The sequence below is a fragment of the Sorex araneus genome, chromosome 1 (genome assembly GCF_027595985.1).
Source record: "Sorex araneus isolate mSorAra2 chromosome 1, mSorAra2.pri, whole genome shotgun sequence".
NCBI classification, from domain to species: Eukaryota; Metazoa; Chordata; class Mammalia; order Eulipotyphla; family Soricidae; genus Sorex; species Sorex araneus.
The window spans coordinates 147,860,971-147,882,478 of NC_073302.1; the positions used below are offsets into that span (position 1 = coordinate 147,860,971).

Here is a 21,508-nt window from a genome sequence, read left to right on the forward strand (position 1 = left end):
TTGGTGTGTCTCAGAATACAAAATGTTATAGTGTAATAAACTTCTGAGTTGGAGTAGAGATTACTTAAGAGACAGGAAAAAAGGGGGTACCTGGTCAAAATTAGTGACAGAAATAGCACTGCACTGTAGCACTGTTGTCCTGTTTTCCATTGATTTGCTCGAGTGGGCACCAGTAACGTCTCCATTGTAAAACTAGTTTTTACTGTTTTTGGCATATCGAATATGTATGCCATGGGGAGCTTGCCAGGCTCTGCCATGCAGACGGAATACTCTCGGTAGTTTGCCGGGCTCTCCAAGAGGAATGAAGGAACTGAACATGGGTCGGCTGCATGCAAGGGGGAAACACCCTACCCACTGTGCTATCGCTCCAGCCCAGTGACAGAAATATTTTATACAAGTCATTTCTCGGGGTTGGAGAGACAGTACAGCACTAAGGTACTTTCCTGGCTGCCACAAGTCTGGCTTGAACTTGAGCACCACCTGCGATCGCCCGCGCCTTTCCAGGAATGACTCCTGAGCATTGCTGGGTCCCTACCACATAAATAATAAACTAATTTTTAAACCATATTAATTGTAATTTTACTTGGCTGTAGTTTATACGGAATAAATATCTTTGAAAAGTGATTTTTCTCTTTCTTAGCCCTCGCCTCTTTTATAGAACTTTCTCAGTGGTGGTGACAGTTGCGTTTTTTCTGTTTGCTGTTGAGCCATATCTGGTAGTGGCCAAGGGCTGTTCTGGACTCAGTACTCATTGCTACTGGCAGTGCTTGGCTTACCGTGCAGGGGTGGGGATTGAACCCACGCCTTCTGTATGCCAAGCATTGAGCTATCTTTCTGGCCTCACAACTGAGATTTTTAACTGATTTCTCAGTAAACCTGAAATTTTTTAGCAGAATTCATGAAAGAAGCCCATGATAATATCCACTAAAGTGTTAAAAAGAGAGAGGGCTTGAATATAAATGGGAAATTATGGACAACTAATAGGTAATATTGGGTGTGTGGAGAGTATAGTTCTGAACATTTGGTTTTCTAGAAATGTCATATCCCCTTTAAATGAGATTTGTGCAAACTGAAAATTCAATAGCTCTTCCTACTTTCCTGTCAGATTGATATGGAAAGTATCATTAAGAGCACATTTTGCATGTTGGAACCTAGAGGACTCCACTTCCTTTTGCCTGAGCACATATTCATTAGAGAAGAGTTGGCAGGCGAGGAAGGGTTTTTTTTTTTTTCTGGGGGCACTTGAATTCTCAAGCCCCTCCTTTTTTCCTGCCTTCTTCCTGCCTGAACCTAAGTTTTATGTTGGACCGCCTTCATTTCCTGGGGTATAAGAAGCACAGGGTGCTCTCTGTTATTGAGCTAGCATGCTCTGGACGGTTCATACACCCGCCTAGTGGAAGTTGGTCTGTTTGTGGGTTTAATAGAAGGTGTTAGGACCCACCTTCAGGATTCCTGCCGTCCCTCACGACCTTTTCTTGCTGAATGGAAGCGAACAGTAGGCTTTCTGGGAAGGTGTCTTTCTAAAAGAACCCCCCTTTACCACTTTCCGTGATACTTGTACAGATAAAGCTGTGAGGTGTTACTTTTGGGGTTAAAGTGTCAAACACCTAGCCCCTGGGCCAGAGAGAGTACGTGATGGGTAAGTGGTTGCCATTTATACAGCGGGCCATGGTTCGATCCCTGGCACTGCATCTGTTCTCTTGAGCAGAGTTTGGAGTGACCCCTGAGCACGTAGCCCAGGAATAAGCTGGGAGCACTGCCAATGTGCCCTGGCCCCCCACCTCAAAAAAAAAAACCCAACCCCAAACAATCAGCAATCATAGCTCCTCTTGGGAAAAGGCGTCTTCTGCCAATGCAGTTGCACATGCAGATTTCTTAGGAAACTGTGAGAAAGAGGCTAGGAAATACTGGAGAGAAGGGGGGTTCCCGCCCCTGCCTCCTCTGGCCTAAGTGTGCGAGCATGCATGCACACCAGCTCTGCCCCAGATACCCACTTGGCCGACCCACCCTCTCTTTCTTGCTCAAATCTCTCTTTTCTTGCAGGCTGGCTCCATTCACCTTGTTTCATGTGACAACCTGCCTCTGCTTTTATAAATCTAATCCAGAGCTTCTGAAACTTTTTCCACTAGAGACCCTTTTGCTTGTGGATGTTTAACAACACCTAGGGTACATAGCAATATAAAGTACATGTACAAATCAGACATTGGCTGATAATCATGCAGAAATTTATTTTACTGCATTTTAAAAAAAATTTTTAATTTTTTTTGCTTTTTGGGTCATACCCCGTGATGCCAGGGGTTACTCCTGGCTTTGCACTCAGAAGTTACTCCTGGCAGTGCTCAGGGGACCATATGGGATGCTGGGAATCAAACCCCAGTCAGCTGCGTGCAAGGCAACTGCCCTACCTGCTGTGCTTTTGCTCCAGCCCCAGAAATTTAGTTTAAAAGAACTCTGTGAACTTTTTTCATGACCCTGAACCTTTGGTTACCCCAATTTCATTTTGGGGTTGTGACCCACACTTTGAGGAACTGGGACCTGCTGTGCTGTGGTGTTCACTTAGCACGCTGGTGACTGTCTGTCCTGTGGTTGAGTAGAGTCTAGTGGGGTCTTTGTTGGCCCTCCATGATGCCAACCAGCTGAAACAGTGGGGTCTGGACTTGCTCTTGAAGCTCATCCCCTTCAATTATATGTTTTGTGTGATTTTTTTTTTTTTTTTAGTTAGAGTGTGTTTCATATGCCCTAACAACATGGAGGTTTTTCAAAAGCACAGCTTGTTCATCTGCATCGTTCATATTGGAGGACACTTGTAGCCGTGGCTTAGACGGTTGCCTGGACGTCTCGAGAAGTCTTCTACCATGTTGTGCTGGTGGGAAAGTGTGCTTTGCTGACTGTGCACTTTGGCAGAGGTTTAATAAGCAAAGTGAGGGGAACATGTTAAGGTCAGCAAGTGACCTCTGGGCACAGATTTTATGCTCTGCCTGCTCCTTTCCTTACCACTTGGATGGCGCTCAAATTTCCCTGTGAATGAGAAAATAAAAATTTCACATTTTATTTTCTCACACCTAAAAATGCCCCATTTGACCCCTCCATTTCTTGAGGGGGTGGGCAGAGACGGGGAGTATCACTCTCATGTCTTGTGCAGGTGAAAACGTGATGGCTGCACAAAATGCGTGGTGTTTGCACTTTAGAAACAGTTGTCATTGGTTGGAGTGGGCAGGGAGTTTCCCTTGCACATGGCTGACCTGGGTTCAAGCCTTGTGCCCCATATGGTCCCCTGAGACTTTCCAGGAGTGAACCCTGAGTGAAGAGCCAGGAACAAACCCTTAGCACTGCAGGGTGTCACCCCCAAACCAAAAAAATTAAAATACATAAAAAGCCTGCTATTGAAAGGCAGTGGTCTAGCTCTTTCTCTTAGACAACTCAAGTGCTGGTCTGTTCCTGCACCTACAATCCCATTTGACTTTCCTTGTATATTTCCCTTTGTACACAAGAAAAGAAAGTTGATTAGAAATAGGGATTTCTGGATAGGGAAGTGAAAATATATTTGTTTCCTCTCCAAGTAAGCTGTCCAGTGGGGCTATTGCCCAAACAGTGTTTCTGAGATCCTTTAGCTAAGTCATGTCATTGCAGAGTGTTTGGATGGGAGAGAGAGAGAGAGAGACTCTTACATATTAACTTGTATAGAACAGTAAGTTCTGCTAACCTGAGATTACTTTTGAATCTAAAATCAGAACCCACCTCTGTCTTGCATACACATACACACACACACACACACACACTTGTAATTATTATGGAAATGGAGCAGTTTCTCAGAGAGCGCCTAAGACTTGTAATTTGTGGCATATTTTATTTTATTATTTTTAAATTGGGGAGGTGTTGTTAAGGCTACCCATTCCTGCCTCCGTGCCCAGGGGTGACTCCTGATGATCAGGCAACCATCTGTGGTGCTGGAGATTGAACCAGGGACCTGGCTGAAGAGGCTGCATGCAAGGCAAGCATCTTACCTCCTGTACTCTCTCTCAGTGTTATTTTTTTTAAATGTTGATCAGAATTCTTTATAAACAGAAAAAGAAAAGGCCTGTAGTTTGTGTTTGCAGTCATGCTTGCTCCAATCATGCTATTTTTACATTTTTCACACTCAGCATTTGAGTGTCACTCCAGTGATCACGCTCCATCGAGAAAACAAGGTTGTAATAAATCATGTAAATGGACGACATTGCACGGAGGGCCAGAGAAGACAGGGGCCTGACCTCACATCACACACCTTTACTGAGTCTTGGTGGTCTTCAGGGGTTACTGGGAACCACCTTTGAAAGCAATTTGCCTTGCACCACAAATTTTTGTTTTATTGAATTCTCCTTTATTCTAGAAAGTGCCTTGTCTAGTGAAACTTCATCTTTTTCTCTTACTTAAAGGGGACTTTGCTGTGAAGCTGGAGGCTCCTCTTGTTTGATACCCCAGAGGGGTGAACTAACATCTGGTTTTTGGTGCTGACCTCCCATTCTGCATGGCTCACTCTGCTTTTGGGAGAAAGCAGTGCGTGTTAGAGGGTATTTGAAGATGAGAACCTTAGAGCCCTGTCTGGATATTCTGGGCATTGGTGGGAAAAATAAAAATATTTATCCTCTGTTCAGTTTATAGTTTAGTTTGGGGATTAGATTTGCCTTTAATTTATGTATTACATTTGTCTTGTTGACTTTTAGGAGCTGAAAGATATGATTTTTTGTTTTTGTATTTTGGCCATACGTGGCAGTGATCAGACATTGCTCCAGGCTCTGTACACAGGGATCACTCCTGGCAGGGCTTGGGAGTTCATGTGAAATACCCAGAGATTGAACTCAGGTTGGCCATATGCAAAACAAGTGCCCTACCTGCTGTATTATTATCTCTTTGATCTGAAATACGTTTCTGGAATATGTCCTTAAAATAACGGAGTAGAAAGAAGATAATGGAAAATAGAAATATGATTTTTTTTTTTTCTTTTTGGGTCACACCCAGCGATGCTCAGGGGTTACTCCTGGCTTTGCACTCAGGAATTACTCCTGGCGGTGCTTGGGGGACCATATGGGATGTTGGGGATTGAACCCAGGTCGGCCGTGTGCAAGGCAAACGCCCTACCCGCTGTGCTATCGCTCTGGCCCTGATCATTATTTTTGATAAAATTGAAATGAACTTCCTTGTTATTTCCTCATGTAATTGGCAGTATAATTTTCTCTTTCTGAATACCAGTGTTTCTGTTTTTCCTAAATTCCTTATTTTAAACTTTTTCTGTTAATTTGATTTCTTTTTTTGGCTTTTTGGGTCACACCTGGTGATGCACAGGGGTTACTCCTGGCTTTGCACTCAGAAGTTACTCCTGGTGGTGCTCGGGACTGTATGGGATGCTGGGAATCGAACCCAGATCGGCCGCGTGCAAGGCAAATGCCCTGCCCACTGTGCTATTGCTCCAGCCCCTTGATTTTATTCTTATGATGGTGGTGGTGGGGTCACTCACACCCAGTGGTGCTCAGGGTTTACTATGTGTCACAGGCAGTTGATTTTCATTTCTGTACCTGTGCTGACTTAAATTGGGGATTACAGATTAGACTTTGTGTGTGAGAGAGACAGTACAGTGGGTAAGCACTTAACTTGCATGTGACCAACCTGGATTTGAACCGTGACACCCAGTGCCCACGGAAAGCCAGGAGTGATCCCTGAACACATAGCCGGGCAGCTCTGAACACCACCACTGTGACCCAGAAACCAAAATATAAAAGATTGTATGTGAGGAAGAGATTTCTGTCCAGTTACCACAACCAGTGTCACTTAGAATCATGGCCCATGGGTTACAAATGATTTTTTTCTTATTCTAATGAGACCCGTATTCAGATGCACTCGCCAAAGCTTCTGGCCCGAGATATTTCATTCTGTTATGGTTTTTTTTTTTTTGGGGGGGGGGGCGCTTTTTGGGTCACATCCAAGCCATGCACAGGGGTTAACTCCTGGCTCTGCACTCAGGAATAACTCCTGGCGGTGCTCGGGGGACCATGTGGGATGCTGGGTATTGAACCCAGGTCGGCCAAGTGCAAGGCAAACACCCTACCAGCCCCTTTTCTGTTGTTGATTTTTCAAAATGAGAGTTTACTGTCTTGTCCATATCTATACAGTCTAAATAAAGCCCCACACCTCAGTCAAACAGAAGCTATGTAAGTGGGTAAGCCTATTTTGTTTATAGCAGTTAAGATAATGTTGATACTCTAAGAAACTTTTCTTTGCCAAAAAGTAAAATGCTACATGTTAAGTCTGTCCTCCCTCCCTCCCTCCCTCCCTCCCTCCCTCCCTCCCTCCCTCCTTCCTTCCTTCCTTCCTTCCTTCCTTCCTTCCTTCCTTCCTTCCTTCCTTCCTTCCTTCCTTCCTTCCTTCCTTCCTTCCTTCCTTCCTTCCTTCCTCCCTCCCTCTCTCCCTCCCCCCTCCCTCCCTCCCTTCTTTGCAATAGATTTTTTGATACCTTAGAAATCAGGCCTTTCTCAGTGAATGCATCTTTGTGTCAGACAGGAGAAAATCTGATTAATAAGCACTTCTCTAGTAAGTCTGCATTTGGGAAAACAAACAGTTGACATTCTGAAATTCAAAAATGAATGGTGCCTTATCTCTATTAAGTAGCATCCAAAAGGGGAGAATTTTGTATCTCTGGCAAATACAAATACCAAGTATATATGCCATTTACATATCCTTGTTTTTCTTAGTAAAAGAAAACAGATGTTAGCTATACAGCTGGTAGTTGCACGAATGCATGTCATTGTTGCTAACAGACTTCCCCGAGGAAGAACATAAAACTGGTGTGAAGGCTGGAACAGGAAAGAGTGAGTAGGTGCGATAGCTGGAAATGAGAAGCAGTTGCGTGACAGATTATATCTTAATGTTTTGAGTTCTTGATTGAGCTTAGAGCATTCAATATCTACACAGTTCTGAGAATTCCAATAAAGTGAACCTAAAGAGTGAAGGCCAAAGCTAACTAGATATTGACTTTTAAAAAATGTCTTGAGTACAATTTTCCTAAAATGTCACATTTAACAAAATACTGTCAGAATACTTGATAGTTGTATTATTCCTACTTGCTAATTTATGAAAAGGACTAATTTATTTTGTTTTTACTATGCTAATTCCATGCGTAGTTAAAATGTTCTGATAAAATGTGATTTGGAATGAAAAACAAGACAAAATAAGCAACAGATTTTTTTTTCTTTTAAACGTGGATGCGGAACTTGGTCCCCCTGGCTTCTGGCTACTCCAGTGTGACTTTCATTTTCAGAACTACCTTCTCTGCCCTGTTGCTCCCTCTAAGACATTTGCTTTCGTCTGTTTCTAGTCTCAGTTGGTAACATGTATTGTTCAGTGCCTACTGCTTCTTCTGTCCTCTCACAGTTTGATATGTATTGAAGTTCTGACTGAATTGATTATGGTGTATTGTCAGAGACTCCTTGGAATTTGATTACTGAATCTGAGACCCAAGATAGTTGAGATGTAGGTAGGCATCAGAGAAATAGAAATTCCTGTGATGTTACTCGAGTCAGAAATTCCATTCTTCTTGGCTCCGGTCACATTGCATGATTTTTCTGATCCCAAGTATTCTTGCATTGAAAAGTAAAATGCAGATGCCCTGTCTTTGACTTGCTGAATTTTTGAGTGAACCTCTTGTTGACACATGAAGCGTCTCTCAAAGCTTATCTGTTGCTATTCCTAAATATTGATGGGGAAATAAAACCCCCAAAATTTAAGTTCTCGGGGCTAGAGCAGTAGCACAGCAGGTAAGGTGTTTGCCTTGCATGCGGCCAACCCAGGTTCGATTCCCAGCATCCCATATGGTCCCCTGATCACTGCCAGGGGTAATTCCTGAGTGCAGAGCCAGGAGTAACCCCTGTGCATCACTGGGTGTGACCCAAAAAGCAAAAAAAAAAAAAAAAGTTCTCACTAGTAATATTTCCTTAAGAATGCAAGCCGCAATCAGGAAGAAAAGAAAGTTTTGAAGAGTGGGGTCTTTCATAAAGATGAAAGAGGCTAGGGAGTAAGGAGAAAGGGGCTGATTGCTCTGATTGTAAAATCTGATTGCAGATTGATCCTTGGGGTTATGTGCTTTATTTCTAAAAAAAGTGCCTAATTGGTACTGGATTTTTGTAAATCTGCCAACCTTATGACTTTAAGGTATTTACTCCAGGAGTGATAGCACAGTGGGTAGGGCGTTTGCCTTGCACTCGGCCGACCTGGATTTGATTCCTCCGTCCCTCTTGGAGAGCCCGGCAAGCTACTGAGAGTATCCCGCCCAGCAGAGCCTGGCAAGCTCCCCGTGGCGTATTTGATACGTCCAAAACAGTTAACAAGTCTCACAATGGAGACGTTACTGGTGTCTGCCCAAGCAAATCGATGAACATTGGGTCGGCAGTGCTACTCCAGGACCATTTATACTCTCTCTGTCGGTGGGCACTTGGCACTTGCTAACTTCTAACCCGGTTTGAAATGATTCAGTCTTAACTCATTGCACTTCATGAGCAAACTACAAGATGTCAGTGGAATACAGAGGCACCATTTCAATGTGGTGGAGTGAAATTTGTTGACATGTGCTCAGAGTTTCTGGGAAGTTGTCTAAGTGGGAATTTTGGTTAAATTTCCCAAGCCGTTTAGAGGGTGATTGGCGATTCAGATGATAAAGGTTTGTTTATTTAGACCTTTTTTAATTTGCGTGCTAGAAGTATAAATATATGTACTCATGTGATGATACGTTAACATAGGCATTAGTCAAGGCTGCATTGGGAAGCCAGCAGCTTTGTGGATGATCACTGTTATTTCTGAGCCTTATTTTGAGGAACAAAATTACCACAAAGCCTTCAGATTTGAAATATGTTACCATTACTGAAGCAAGGAAAAGCTCCATTGGTTCCAACTGGAAAATGCAGAATTTTAAGAATTGCTTAGAGGTATTAATAATTGAGTTGTCTGTTGTGCGTCTGTACTTGGCACAACCATATACTGTACAGGGCAGGGGTAGTTTGGGACCCACCAGTGGTTCTCAGGAGTTACTTCTGGCTCTGTGCTCAGGAGCGACCCCTGGCCCTACTGGGGAATTGTGTACTGTGTGGGGAATTGTACAGCATGCAAGGCAAGCTCTTTGCTAGTTGTGTTTCTTATCCTATTTTTTAAATTTAAATGTTAATATCCTAATTATATTGCTTCTTTATTTGTAACCTGTTTGAAATATTTTTCTGTTCCTCTGTACTAACTATAGACAGTTGCATATTTGTGTCTTTATTAATTTATTTCAACGTAGCTTAAAAGCCACAACTGTTGATAAAATTCTTGAATTGAGATTGATTAGATAACAAGGCTTAACTATTAAAATCAATAAATACAAAAAGTACATTTTATGTTAATTTTCCTTTTGTGAAGGCAGTTAAATATTAGGGCCAGATGAATTTATTGCTAATACTGAATATCCACTGATTTCCAGGGATAAAAATGAATTTGGATAGTTTATCTCAAAGCATGAATGAAAATTATTGTTCCGCGCTTTCCTTTCCGTCCCTTTATTGTTCAGTGAGAATGCCTTTCTCAAAAAGGTTCCCCAACATGTGCAGGCTGTGACTGCCCAGCTCTACCTTATATGAACATTTCTCATTTTATCCTCACAGTTACTCTACAAAGATTGCATTATAACAGCCATTTATCAGATTAAAAAACTGAAACCCAAATGATTATTTAAATATTTAAAAAGAAGGGGGGCTTCATAGAGCGAGGTTTTCTGGGGTTCAGGACCCTCCTACAGACGTGGTGTGGACCTTGTTTCATAGTCCTGTGGGAGGAGGGTCGTAGGAACCAAAGAAAGCACATATTTTCTGATCTCGAGGTGGTCTTTCATTCCGCCTGTTTTCCTTACGTTTCCTTGACTCAGGAGCAGAGGAGCTGGCGTAGGGTCGGAATACACACTTTGCGTGTGGGAGGCCCAGGGTCCCTCCCAGGAAGCAACACCTCAGCCCTTCTGGGCAGTCATCCGGCTTGCCCCCATACCCAGGTCTTTCCATTGGGTGATACATTTGTACAACCACACAACCAAGTTGTCTTTGCTTTACTAGGACTTAAAACATTCTCTTAGGCCTTGCTAAAAACACGAGAAACACAAGAGTTAATTTACAGAGACGCTTACTGAGGTTGACTGTAGGATTTATATTTGATATGCATGTTACCTCAAGAAGAAACTATATCTGGGTCTGAATCTTGAAAGTGAGGTACCATGAATGCATTTATCTTCTATTGTGTTACTTTTGAAGTTATAAGTCACACTTCAAATGTTTCTCTGAGTTTCAGCTTTCCTTATTTCAGACTCAGAATTACATCATCTTTTGAAAGGGTAAAGTGATTCAAATAGCACAGACTGATTATTACCTGCTTAAGAGCCAAAAAGTCAAGCATTTTAAGCACAAGAATAATGTGTTTCGGCAAGTGGGTAGTGGCTGCTTGCAATCCCTAAGTACAAGAAATCTCGAGTTGCTGTAAGTGAATCTGAAGCCTTGTGCCTGAGTTCTGTCAAAGTTAGCAGGAAGTGCCATTTAAAAAGCCTGACTACATGACTAAATTTCATAGATGTCAAACTTCATTCCTCAGGAAAATTGGCCACTGCCAAGTTTGTAACGTAACCATTGTGTTGCTGTTACCTGAGTTTCAAGCAGAGAAAAAGTGCAGGAGGGCAAGTGAAAGGCACCACTCATTTCATTTCTGGGAGTTGAAATGAATCAGGAGACACAACACCAAGCAGGGCAGCTCTCAAAGTAACAAAACTTCTTGGGTGTTTTTGTTGAAAAGTAAACTTAGATTTCTCTTGGTTTTAAATGGGATGGAGATTTCTCAAAGTTTAAAAATGGAAGTTCAATATGGCCCTGGGTTCCACTCCTGGGCATCTACCCTGAGAACACAAAAATACGAATTTAAAAGGACGCACGTACATGTATTTCATCACTGCATTATTCCCAGTAGCCGAGATCTGGAAGTAAGCCAAGTGCTCAACAACAGATGAGTGGATAAAGAAGTTGTGCTATGTATACGTAATGGAATGCCACTTGGCTTCGAGAAAACTTTGTGAAAGCTTGCAGGTTTGCTGCAGCCTGGGTGGAATTGGAGGAAGTCCTGCCAAAGAGAAGTGAGTCAGAAAGAGACAAATACCAGGTGATCTGACTTATTTATGGAGCATCCACAGGACGTCAAAAGAATGCCTGGCCGCCCACCTATGAGATGGTCAGACTTCTTTGTCAGGACCCTGAACGAACGGTTTGAGACTCTTCGTGTTCCTGGAGCAAGCAGACGCCATTGGGCTACACTAGCTCGTGACAGGGACGAATGGAGATGTTATTGGCACCCGCTGGAGCAAATCTATTAGCAACGGGGATGACAAGTGATACAAGTGAAGGAAACAAAGCAAGGAGTTAAGGGGCTGGAGCAATAGTACAGCAGGTAGGGCATTTGCCTTGCACGTGGCTGACCCGGGTTTGATTCCCAGTATCCTATATGGTCCCCTGTGCATTGCTAGTTGTGACCCATAAAGCAAAACAACAACAACAATAACAACAAAAAACAAAGCAAGGAGTTAAACAGTTCCCAGTGGAAGTAACCCTGAGATCCAGTCAGTAGAAGTGAGAGCTCCTAGGGTGCTAAGGGAAGCTGTGGGCAGGAGAGCCTTGGGCTGCTGGTGGAGGGATCCTGACACTGATGATGAGTATATTGTGGCTCCATGGCACGTTTACAGCAGTAATCCTGGTAATGTTGTGAATACATGTATATACACATACATGTGTTTTTAAGTCAGTGGTGGGAAGTCTTGGGCACTCAGTGATGGTGAAGTTGCAGTAACTTTAACCATAAGCACTAACATGATTGTAATCACGCTCATCTACAATAAGGACTCAGAATATTTTTCCCTCTGAGTTTTAAAAGGCCTGTCAGTTGTCCAGACATAGCCTCTTTCTTCTTTGGTGGTGGTGGGGGGTTAAAGGGTCCCCCAAGCATTTTCCAGGGGTCCCAGGCTCATCCTAGTGGTCCCAGTCTGACTGGTTCTGTTGGGAGAAGAGGTGCTGAGGGTCACTGCTCAAGGGATCCTAGAGTGCCAGGGATGGAAACTAGGGTCCCCACAGGCACGCATGCGCCCTAGCCCTGTCCTTACGTAGTCACACTGGAGTCCTTAGGAAGGTAGAGAAGAGCACTTTGCACTTTAAATGGTTATAACACTAGGACTAGCAGGAGAAAAGACAAAATAAGAATAGGTTTGACCACCTAAAAATAATGCAGGCAGAATCATGTGCTCCTCAATTCTTTGCCTATAGTTCACTCGGAGTCCTGGCAGCTGCCCCCGGAACGGCCTCCCCTTCCTGTTTCTGCCCTCCCAGATGGTGGAAGTATTAAACTCATAGTGAAGCAATCTCCCGTTAGCGCAGATGTCAAGACTGCATTGTAAAGCCAGCAGGACTGTCTGGTGGTCATTGACCTCTGCTAAGCCCCATCCTTGAGAACAGATCTGCCCTGGCTCTCACGGCCTCAGCCTGCGAGGTACCATTGCCAGAACACACATGACTCAGAGTAACCCAGTAGGACTGGGAGAATGGGTTGGAGGCTAGTACTGTTGCATCCTAAGAACCTTCTCGCATGAAAGTCAAGTGTGTGGGTTGAGAAGATGCTTGAAGCAGTAGAGCCCATGCCTAGCATGTTCAAGGCCCTGAGGACCGTCCTTTGCATTAAATTTCTCCCCTGATCTCCATTCAGGTGTGACCTGGTGTTCCCCCACTATCATGGCACCCAAGGCATACTGAATGTGGCTGCTGTTCTCCCGAACTCTGCTGGGAGTGACCCCCTTTTTAAAGATAAATAGTGAAGTGTACAAGTTGTTGAAAGTTTTGTATTTATGGAGGGTTTAAGTATTATCAATCCCTCATTACAAAGTGCTTTGGGGAAGGCAGGAGATTGCCTGTCAGGGGGGCATCGAAATGAAAAACTATTGGGATTGACCTGGGAACTAATTGTTCATCATACCCTGCCAGACAACTCTCTCCCCGTCTCCCTCCGCCCTCCGTCTCTCCTTCTCTAGGGGTCTGGTGTTGTGTAGTGATCCTGAAACAGAAAAACATGGAGTTAAACAAACTGGAAACAAAGAAGCCATATTGGGGGTTTAAAGGAGCTGACTGTAGTTTATTACTTCCAAGATGCAGCAGGAGCAGGAGCAAGAATATAGCCAGAGGATATTTGTCTTGTGTGTGACTGCTCCATGTTTGGTCCCACAGGGCACCCCATTTGGTCCCCTGAGCACTGCCAGGAATGATCCCTAAGCACGAAGTCAGGAATAAGTTCTGAGCACAGCGGGGTGTGGCCAAACACCTCTTCCCCCCAGTGCCGGGGACAGGGGAGACCCCCCCAAAAAAAATAAGACACCAGAGTACAGATCATCATGAGCTAAAACCAAAAACACAACAGGATGCAATGAAATGAGAGTAATGCTGCAATTAGAATGATTATAAAATAATCAACTATATAACAGCACAGTGATATCCATGTGAGAGGCAGTAAAGAGTTGAGCTAACACAGCTGGCAATAAAGTAAGCTCTGTGAAGGAAAAAGTAGGTAAAGATCTTCCGGAACCCAGAAAGATTAAAATGAAGGTGATACAAATAGTCTTGTTGAATGTGTGCAGATATGAAGTGCTCTCTGCATGGTTCATATGACATCATTGAAAGGTCGCCTCTAGATATGTTTTATATGTATGTATATTTATATAATCATAGGCTAGAGCAAAAGCACAGCAGGTAGGGCGTTTGCTTTGCACACGGCCGACCCGGGTTCAATTCCTCCGCCCCTCTCAGAGGGCCTGGCAAGCTACGGAGAGTATCTCGCCCACATGGCAGGGCCTGGCAAGCTACCTGTGGCGTATTCGATATGCCAAAAACAGTAACAATAAGTCATAATGGAGACATTACTGGTGCCCACTCAAACAAATCGATGAGCAGCGGGATGACAGTGATACAGTGATATATAATCATAGGAATATTAAGCTATCAAATCAGAATATATGGGTAACTACCCCAGAACAAAAGTTTGACTTTGCATTGTAATTGAAAACGTTCAGAAAGATAGAATGCTTTCAGTAGATGTTTGAGGAGAAAAGATTTTTAACTCAAAATCTTACAGCATTTTTTTTAGTTTCTGTGAGGGTCCATTGAGATAGTCACTGACAAGCAAGAACTCAGGAAGATAGAGTAACTTGGAAGAACTTACTTACTTTCCCTTTAAAAAATTTTTATTTTTTGGGGGGCTGCAGTCTGCGGTGTTTGGGGGCCACTCCAGGATCTCTCTGCTACTGTGTGGGGAGGAGGGCCATTCTTGGTGGTGTGGGGCATGGAACCGTGTGGTATCGGGATTCTGATCTGTATCAGCCATGTGCAAGGCAACTGCCTTAACCCCTGCACTCTTTCTCCGTTCTTTTTCTTTTTGTTCTTAAGCTTTGTAATTAGGAAGGAATAGGTTAAAGCATAATTCAGGTTGTTTATCTTAAAAGAGTAACTTGCTAGAAACAAAGACTGTTTAAGGTTCATGTTTTCTGCATATCTTGCCTTACAGTGCTTATTCCAAAAAATAGACAAGGTATAAAAATATCAGTGACGTGGGGGGAAACTTGCTATGTTTGAAGAAATGTATATGAAAAACAGATATACATTAGAGTATCAAATGCTCAGGAAATAGACCTCTGACCCCCCACCCCCAATCTCAAAAGAGTGAAGCAGATGTGTGAGCTACTCTTATTTCCAGCAAACAGATTCATGAGAACAATAGGCTGCAAGGGAGCAATTAATTTACAGGAATATTTACAGGGATATACAGGGTTATTTCCCCCCCTCAGCCTGTTGGATCCTGTGGGGGTTATAAATGGTTCATATATTACCATTCAAGCTAACCCTCTCTTGGTTAGAGCTTCTCAGATATATATGTATATCACTGGCACATTTATGTGTGTGTGTGTATATATATACATATATATATACGTGCATATACATATAACACATGTGTATGATGTTCCACATGTTCATAAGCATCTGACGGAAGGGCAGTCTAAAAAAATCTTTGTTGGGTTGTTGATTGTGCAAATAAATGTATCTTGGAATTTGCTCCTTCACTAAAATGCATCGGAGAAGCTTTTAAGGTGTTTTGTTTTTTTTTTAAGTTGCTGCTTTACCACCAGCCGTCCTTATTTGTAGTGACATGTACAGTTATTTTATAACTGTCATTTGTGGTCTGAAGGGAAACTTGAGAAACCTGCCGGCTTTACCATGGAGGGGAAGTTTAAACATACTGGAGCATAAGATCCATAGTTGTTTAAGTTGAAACTCTGTTTCTTGTCAGGCCTCATCATTCCAGTGTTTCTGTGACTTGAATCCGCCAACTTTGTCCCACTTTTAGGAGCAGTTTCATAAGAGACCCAGAATGTTTACTTTGGTTTTCTTGGCCCGCTTCCGGAGTCCATGCGGCAGGCTCAGAGACCTCTGCCTATCTCCTGGCAGTGCGGTCAGATAAGTGAGTTGTTGGCAGTTAACTCTTGTTACTCCCTTTTGGGAAAGTCCAGTCTACTTGTTACATCCATCTAAGATGTTGGCGTCACATACATTCCTTCACACAAAGGTGGAAAGAATTTCCTTTGGGGGCACACAGAGGATCGAAAAGAAGGAGCTACTTCTTTCAGAAGGCAAAAATACATGCCCCTAATCCCTTTTCCTTTCAGACAGCACCCGCCAACCAATGCGTTTTCTAGAACACGTTGAGAATATTAAGGTTGGAAGATAGTATATCGATTAGGGCACATGTCTAGCATGCGGCTGGCACCACACGGTCCCGGGAGCATCAGCTGGGTGCAGTGCAGGAGCCCTGGTAGTCCTTGGCACCGCAGGGCCCAAGCTGCATTGTCTTCACATTCACCACTCACCTGCCCAGTTGGCTGAGAGTTGCCTGTGCCTGCCCCCTTCTTCCAAATAAAAGAAGAAATATAAAAATATAGCCCAGGCTCTTGGCTTGAGAATCTTGATTCATTGGATCGCTGAGAACCCGTCTTGCCAGTGTCAGATGTTCATTTAGTGTGTATTTTGAAATGTTTAAAAATTTATATCCTAACAAGTATATTTCTAATCTTCAGTCTCAACTTAATGTATAATTTCCTAAGAGAAGGAAACGGAGAGGGTGGGGATTTGGGGAGCAATTAGTTTCTTAGAGCTTTTTAAAATGCAGGAAAGGAATCCTTTATTTGTAAGAGTTGAAGGAAACATTGCCAATTGCCCTATCCCAGGAGTCCATCTCATAGGGTTTGGTCTTTAATGTTCTGGGCAGGGATAGTGCAGATCCTGATAATTTTTTAATTTGGGGACTTTTCATTGGTGGTCATGTAGCTGAGTGGCTACATGCTTTTTATTTAATTGAGTTTTCTTCTGGGTGGGTGTGTCCCAAATGGAGCCCAGAATGTTCGGGGCCTTACTGATGGTTCTTTGCCAAGTAGGCCAGCAGTTACCTGCAAGGACCTGAGATGAGGTGCTGCGTGGACCCTGTGGTGCTGGGAACATCTCAGCCATCCCGGGCAGCCTGGGAATCTCCAGGGCTGCACCTGGCAATCCTCGAGGGACCCTGTGCTACCAAGAATAAAGAAAGGCTTAATTGCATAGAAGATCAGTGCCTTCCCCCTGGATTATTAGCTCTCTGGGCTGAAATTATAAACTTTATTTATTTATTTTGGCCACACCTGGCAGTTTTCAGGGTTTCTTCCTGGCTCTGCATTCAGGGATCACTTCTGGCAAGTTCAGTGGGGGGGAGGGGGGAGAGGGAGAGCTTAGAGTCCTGGGGATTGAGCCAGGTTGGCTGCATGCAAGGCAAGTGCCCGCCCTACTTGCTGTACTTTTTGCTCCAGTCCCTGAAGTTACAGATGCCCAGGATCAAACTCAGGGCCTCAACCATTCTAAGGCATGTACTCGATATATCTCCTTGGCCCCTGATGTTGTCAGCCACTTAAAGCTTTCCTGAAAAATTTGAAATAGCGTAAATGAAAGTCATGACTGCATTTCTTTCAGACAAAATTTTGTCTGAAATTTTGTTCAAAACTTTGTGCTCCTAGAATATTGTGTTTGAAGCTAGCTAGAAGAAAATTTCATTGCATTAATTGGATCGTTCCAGTGTAAAATTGATCTCAAAGAAGTGAGCAGTTCTGAGAACATTGGAAACGAGAACATGGATCAGGTCTGGACTTTCTCACGTGGCCTCAGATTGTTTTTTTTTGTTGTTGTTGTTTGTTTGTTTGTTTGTTTGGTTTTTGGGTCACACCTGGCAGTGCTTATGTCTTGCCCAGGCGCTGCGCTCAGGGATCACTCCTGGCAGGGCTCTGGGGACCATATGAAGTGCTGGGGATTAGACCTAGGTTGTCCGCTTGCAAGGCAAACGCCTTACCCGCTATGCTGTTGCTCTGGTCCCTCAGATTGGTCCTTGCTACAGACTTAAATTTAGGTTCATATTGTAGCTACAGTGTATGGGCCCCAAAGAAAAGCCTCAAGTGCTGGGATGATTCTGTTAAATCATCATGAGGCATTTCGTGATGTTATTTAATATGTCGGTGCTGGTGCTGCGATTCGTGTTAATAAGTTACATTCAGGTGTGAGCCGCTGGTGGTACACACAAGCATCATCATGTTAAAACACTTTCCAATGAATCAAGGGTAGTGGGAGCAGACTGGAGGATGCTCTTATAGACAGAGAGGTCCCCGGTGAATATATCCAGGGCCAAAACGACCAGGAGATAGTGCCAAATGCTGCGATATTCCCTAACCTTACCACAGATGCTTCATCACCTTTGGGAGTGAAGACCTCCTCGGTAGCTGAGATTGGGGAAATTTGCTGGATGAAGTGGGAGATGTGCTGGTGGAGTTAGCTGTCCAAGGATATCTCCACTGCGTGACTTCTTCGTGAGCTTGCCTTCTTCACAAGCAGCCCTATGTCTCTGGAGGGGCTGCTGGGAAAGGTTGGGGTTTAGTCAGATTTGCCAGAGAAAACTGGATCTAAGCGGGAATAAAATCTGCTGACCCCTGTCTCCGAGGCTAACATTTTCATTTATGTTTCACATGACTCATTTTAAATTACAGTGCTCTGCAGATATAGAAAGGAGTCTTCCCCTCCCCACCCTCCCCCAGACACCACATAATGGAAAAAGCAAGAATTTTCTGCATAAGCAAGGCATTTTTTTTTCTTCTTTCTTTTTCCTCCAAACAAAAAAGCCAGTCTCTGAGGGGACTTTTTTTTTTTTCCTGCCAGAATTCCCACTGGCCCACTGTCGCAGTCCTTTACAAAAGGCCACGATGGAAGCGGAAGGCCCATATGGAGGCCTCTGCCTCTGTACTATGTGAAGCTACATTTGTATTTCTGCCCTTGGCATCGGAGTGGTTCTATTTGAGCCTCTTTCCTAGGCATACAGTCCTCTCTGGCTCTTAAAATCAAATTCTGATTAAGAAAAGATTCATACTGCTGCCATGACCATGACACATAAAACTTTGAAGGGTCTGATGCTCTGTTTCCTGTTTTTTTTTTTTTTAAATGTGTCTTTTCTTATGAACTCTGACTAGTTGAGAGGCTTTTTCTCAGAGAAAGTTCATCCCTGGGAAGAACCATGGAGGTCACCACTTAGAACATGTTTGAAGAGAAACTTTGGTGAAATGAGAAGAGGCGGGGTCAGGAAGCCAAAACGCCTGTTTGGCCACAGCTGTTGCTGAATCAGCCAGTTCCCTTGGGAGTGTGTCCAGCTGAGATAGGGACACGCAGGGATGGCCGTTTCTGGAGGAGACCAGGGCCCCTGCAGAATCTGCTCTGAGTGGTTGGTACCTGCATTTCCTCCCCAGGATGTTCGCAGGAGTAATCCTGCATGTGAACTAACTGTGGTCAACATGTCTCCCCTTCCCACCTGCCTTTTGGGGTAGGGGGCACCACCTGACTGTTCCCAAGGATCACTCCTGCTGGGACTCGAGGAAAGCATATGGGATGCTGGGGATCAAAACCAGATCACCACGTGCAAGGCAAGTGCCCCACTGACTGTCCTGTCCCTGTGGCCCCACCACCTGCTGTTGAACTTGGTGGGGCATTTCATCGTGGCTGGTCCTTGAGGGCTAAGCTCCCTCCCAGCCCAGCACTTTGAGCAGGAGCAAGTTCTCAGCTAACTTTGTTGGCTCAGGGGCAGACACAAGTTAAACCCTCAAGGGTAGCAGAGTGACTGGAAAGTGTTTAATTGAAACTGCATAGAACAGTTCCTTAGGCTTCATGGACAATTGGGTAACTCCAGTTTCCTCTTTTTACCCTTGTTTACTTCCTGCTCTTCTAGACGCAAGCATTAGGTATTCTGATCTCTCACAATGAGAAGATTAAGCAGCTGTAGTTTAAATTAAAGCATTAATTGGGAGTGTTCTGTGGCTGCATTAATTATGTCTTTAGCAAGATTACATTCTTGTGGATTGGACAGATGTATCCAAACCACAATATGGCTTACCCCGGGCAAACTAACATTCTGTTAGTTGTTGATCCTCGGTGATCTTTTATTCATACATGAAACTTTGTCATTTGAAGTAATTTGAATTGAACTTTTTTTCTTTCTAGTTAGGTAAGAGTAAAGCAGAAGAATCTGAGCATGAAGCCTAGTGGTGAGAGTATATTTGCATGGGTGCAGAACGATGGGATGGGAATTCTGTGCTTCCATTCACTGGGACTTAGTGGAAAGCATGCAGTGAAAATTGCTTACCTAAATGAATGATTTTAGGGCCATCATGAATGATTTTAGGTTTGAATTTTTTAGTTAGGACAGTAAACTCAGTGTTTCTTGTGAAACCTTATCCTCACTGCTATTTTATATTGAGCAATAACTTACATTTCTGTGGAATGACGGAGAATATTTTTCCTGTAACCATTATCGAAGCTCATACTGAGCATGCTGATGCTGCTGTTCACTACATAGTTGATGGGTCAGATTCATTGTATTTTTTTAAGTTTCTTCATTTGCTAATAATAGTTACATGACAATAGGTGTTAGAAAAATGTGTATTTTAAAAATGTGATAATGGGTGGGACTAGAGGTAAGACATAGATTAGCTTTAACTGAACATCATATAAAAATTCTATAATCAATTTCTTTTTTTTTTTTTTTCTCTTTGGGTCACACCTGGCTATGCACAGGGGTTACTCCTGGCTCTGCAATCAGGAATTACCCCTGGTGGTGCTCAGGGGACCATATAGGATGCTGGGAATCAACCCAGGTTGGCTGCGTGCAAGGCAAACGCCCTACCCACTATGCTATCGCTCCAGCTCCCTATAATCTATTTCATAATACATCTCATGAATTTTATGAGTTTTATGACAGTTCTAAGGAATCCAAGGCAGAGTTTTTACTACCTGTGTCCCTGTGGAAAAAGGAATTATTATTTTTGTTGAAGGGACAAAATAGGATGAAATGACAGTCAGTTAATTGCAAGATTAAATTAGGCATTGAAGTGACTTTGCTTTGGGTGGATTCTCTGCCTTCAGCTGCTCTCTTTGAAAGGAAGAAGTACATTTCAGCATGTGAAAAGAACACAGCCTGCAACATGCAGTGAATCTTGTTACTCTCTCTTATTTTCTAGTCAAAAACACCTCCTGGTTAGAGAAAAATATTTAATTGCCTGAGTACAGTGGCAGATGTTTAAGGTAGTTCATAATTATTGCATTGTAAACAAATTATTTAGAAGTGGTTGAATCCTCTAGAAATTTTAGAAATGCTGATAATCAAGCTTTTTTCTCTTTTTTAAATTTTGAACTGAATTTTGAGTTTTGAATATGGTAAGTTTGGTTGCTTGTGGGCAGATTTTAGGGGAGTTTATTGTGGACGTTACAGGAGAGCTGATGCCACCATTGCACTTTTGTTCAATGTCTATTTTCATTGTTCTTGTTTATATGGAGCACGAAGGAACAGAGTGGGCATCTCTAGGCTTTGGATAATTCCCGAGGCCAACCGTTACTCCTAATTGCTGTGACTAATTTGCAGTGTGACCTAAAGATGGTGACATAGTTAACTTTGGTCTTCTCACCTGCAAAATAGAATTAGGGACCCTTTACCAAGCCAAGGATTTGTAAATCTCTTAAGAAACTAGAATATTAAAAATCAGATATTTGGTGAAACAGAATACTTGTTGATACCATTTAAAAACTTAAAAAAATACAGACCTGGGCAAACATAACCTGTGCACACATGTTCATGAACACGCGTGCATGCATACACACACACACACACACACACACACACACACAGATTGTTTCTTAGATTTAAGTGATTTGTTTGGACCTAAAGGATATGAAAGGAATTGAAATTGTTTAGCCACAGGAAATAAGACCCTGGGCCGATTCAAACAGTTAAAAATCACTGTTCTATGGGCAGCAGTAATGAACTCAGTTTAGCTTCTTTGAGGCTA

The 21,508-nt window shown here is 43.2% G+C and overlaps 1 protein-coding gene across 1 annotated transcript in view; it reads left to right on the plus strand.

Moving 5' to 3' along the window:
- Window positions 1-21,508, plus strand: part of PIK3R1 (phosphoinositide-3-kinase regulatory subunit 1) — a 91,190-nt gene that overhangs the window by 14,860 nt on the left and 54,822 nt on the right. The gene's annotated exons all lie outside the window — the stretch shown is intronic.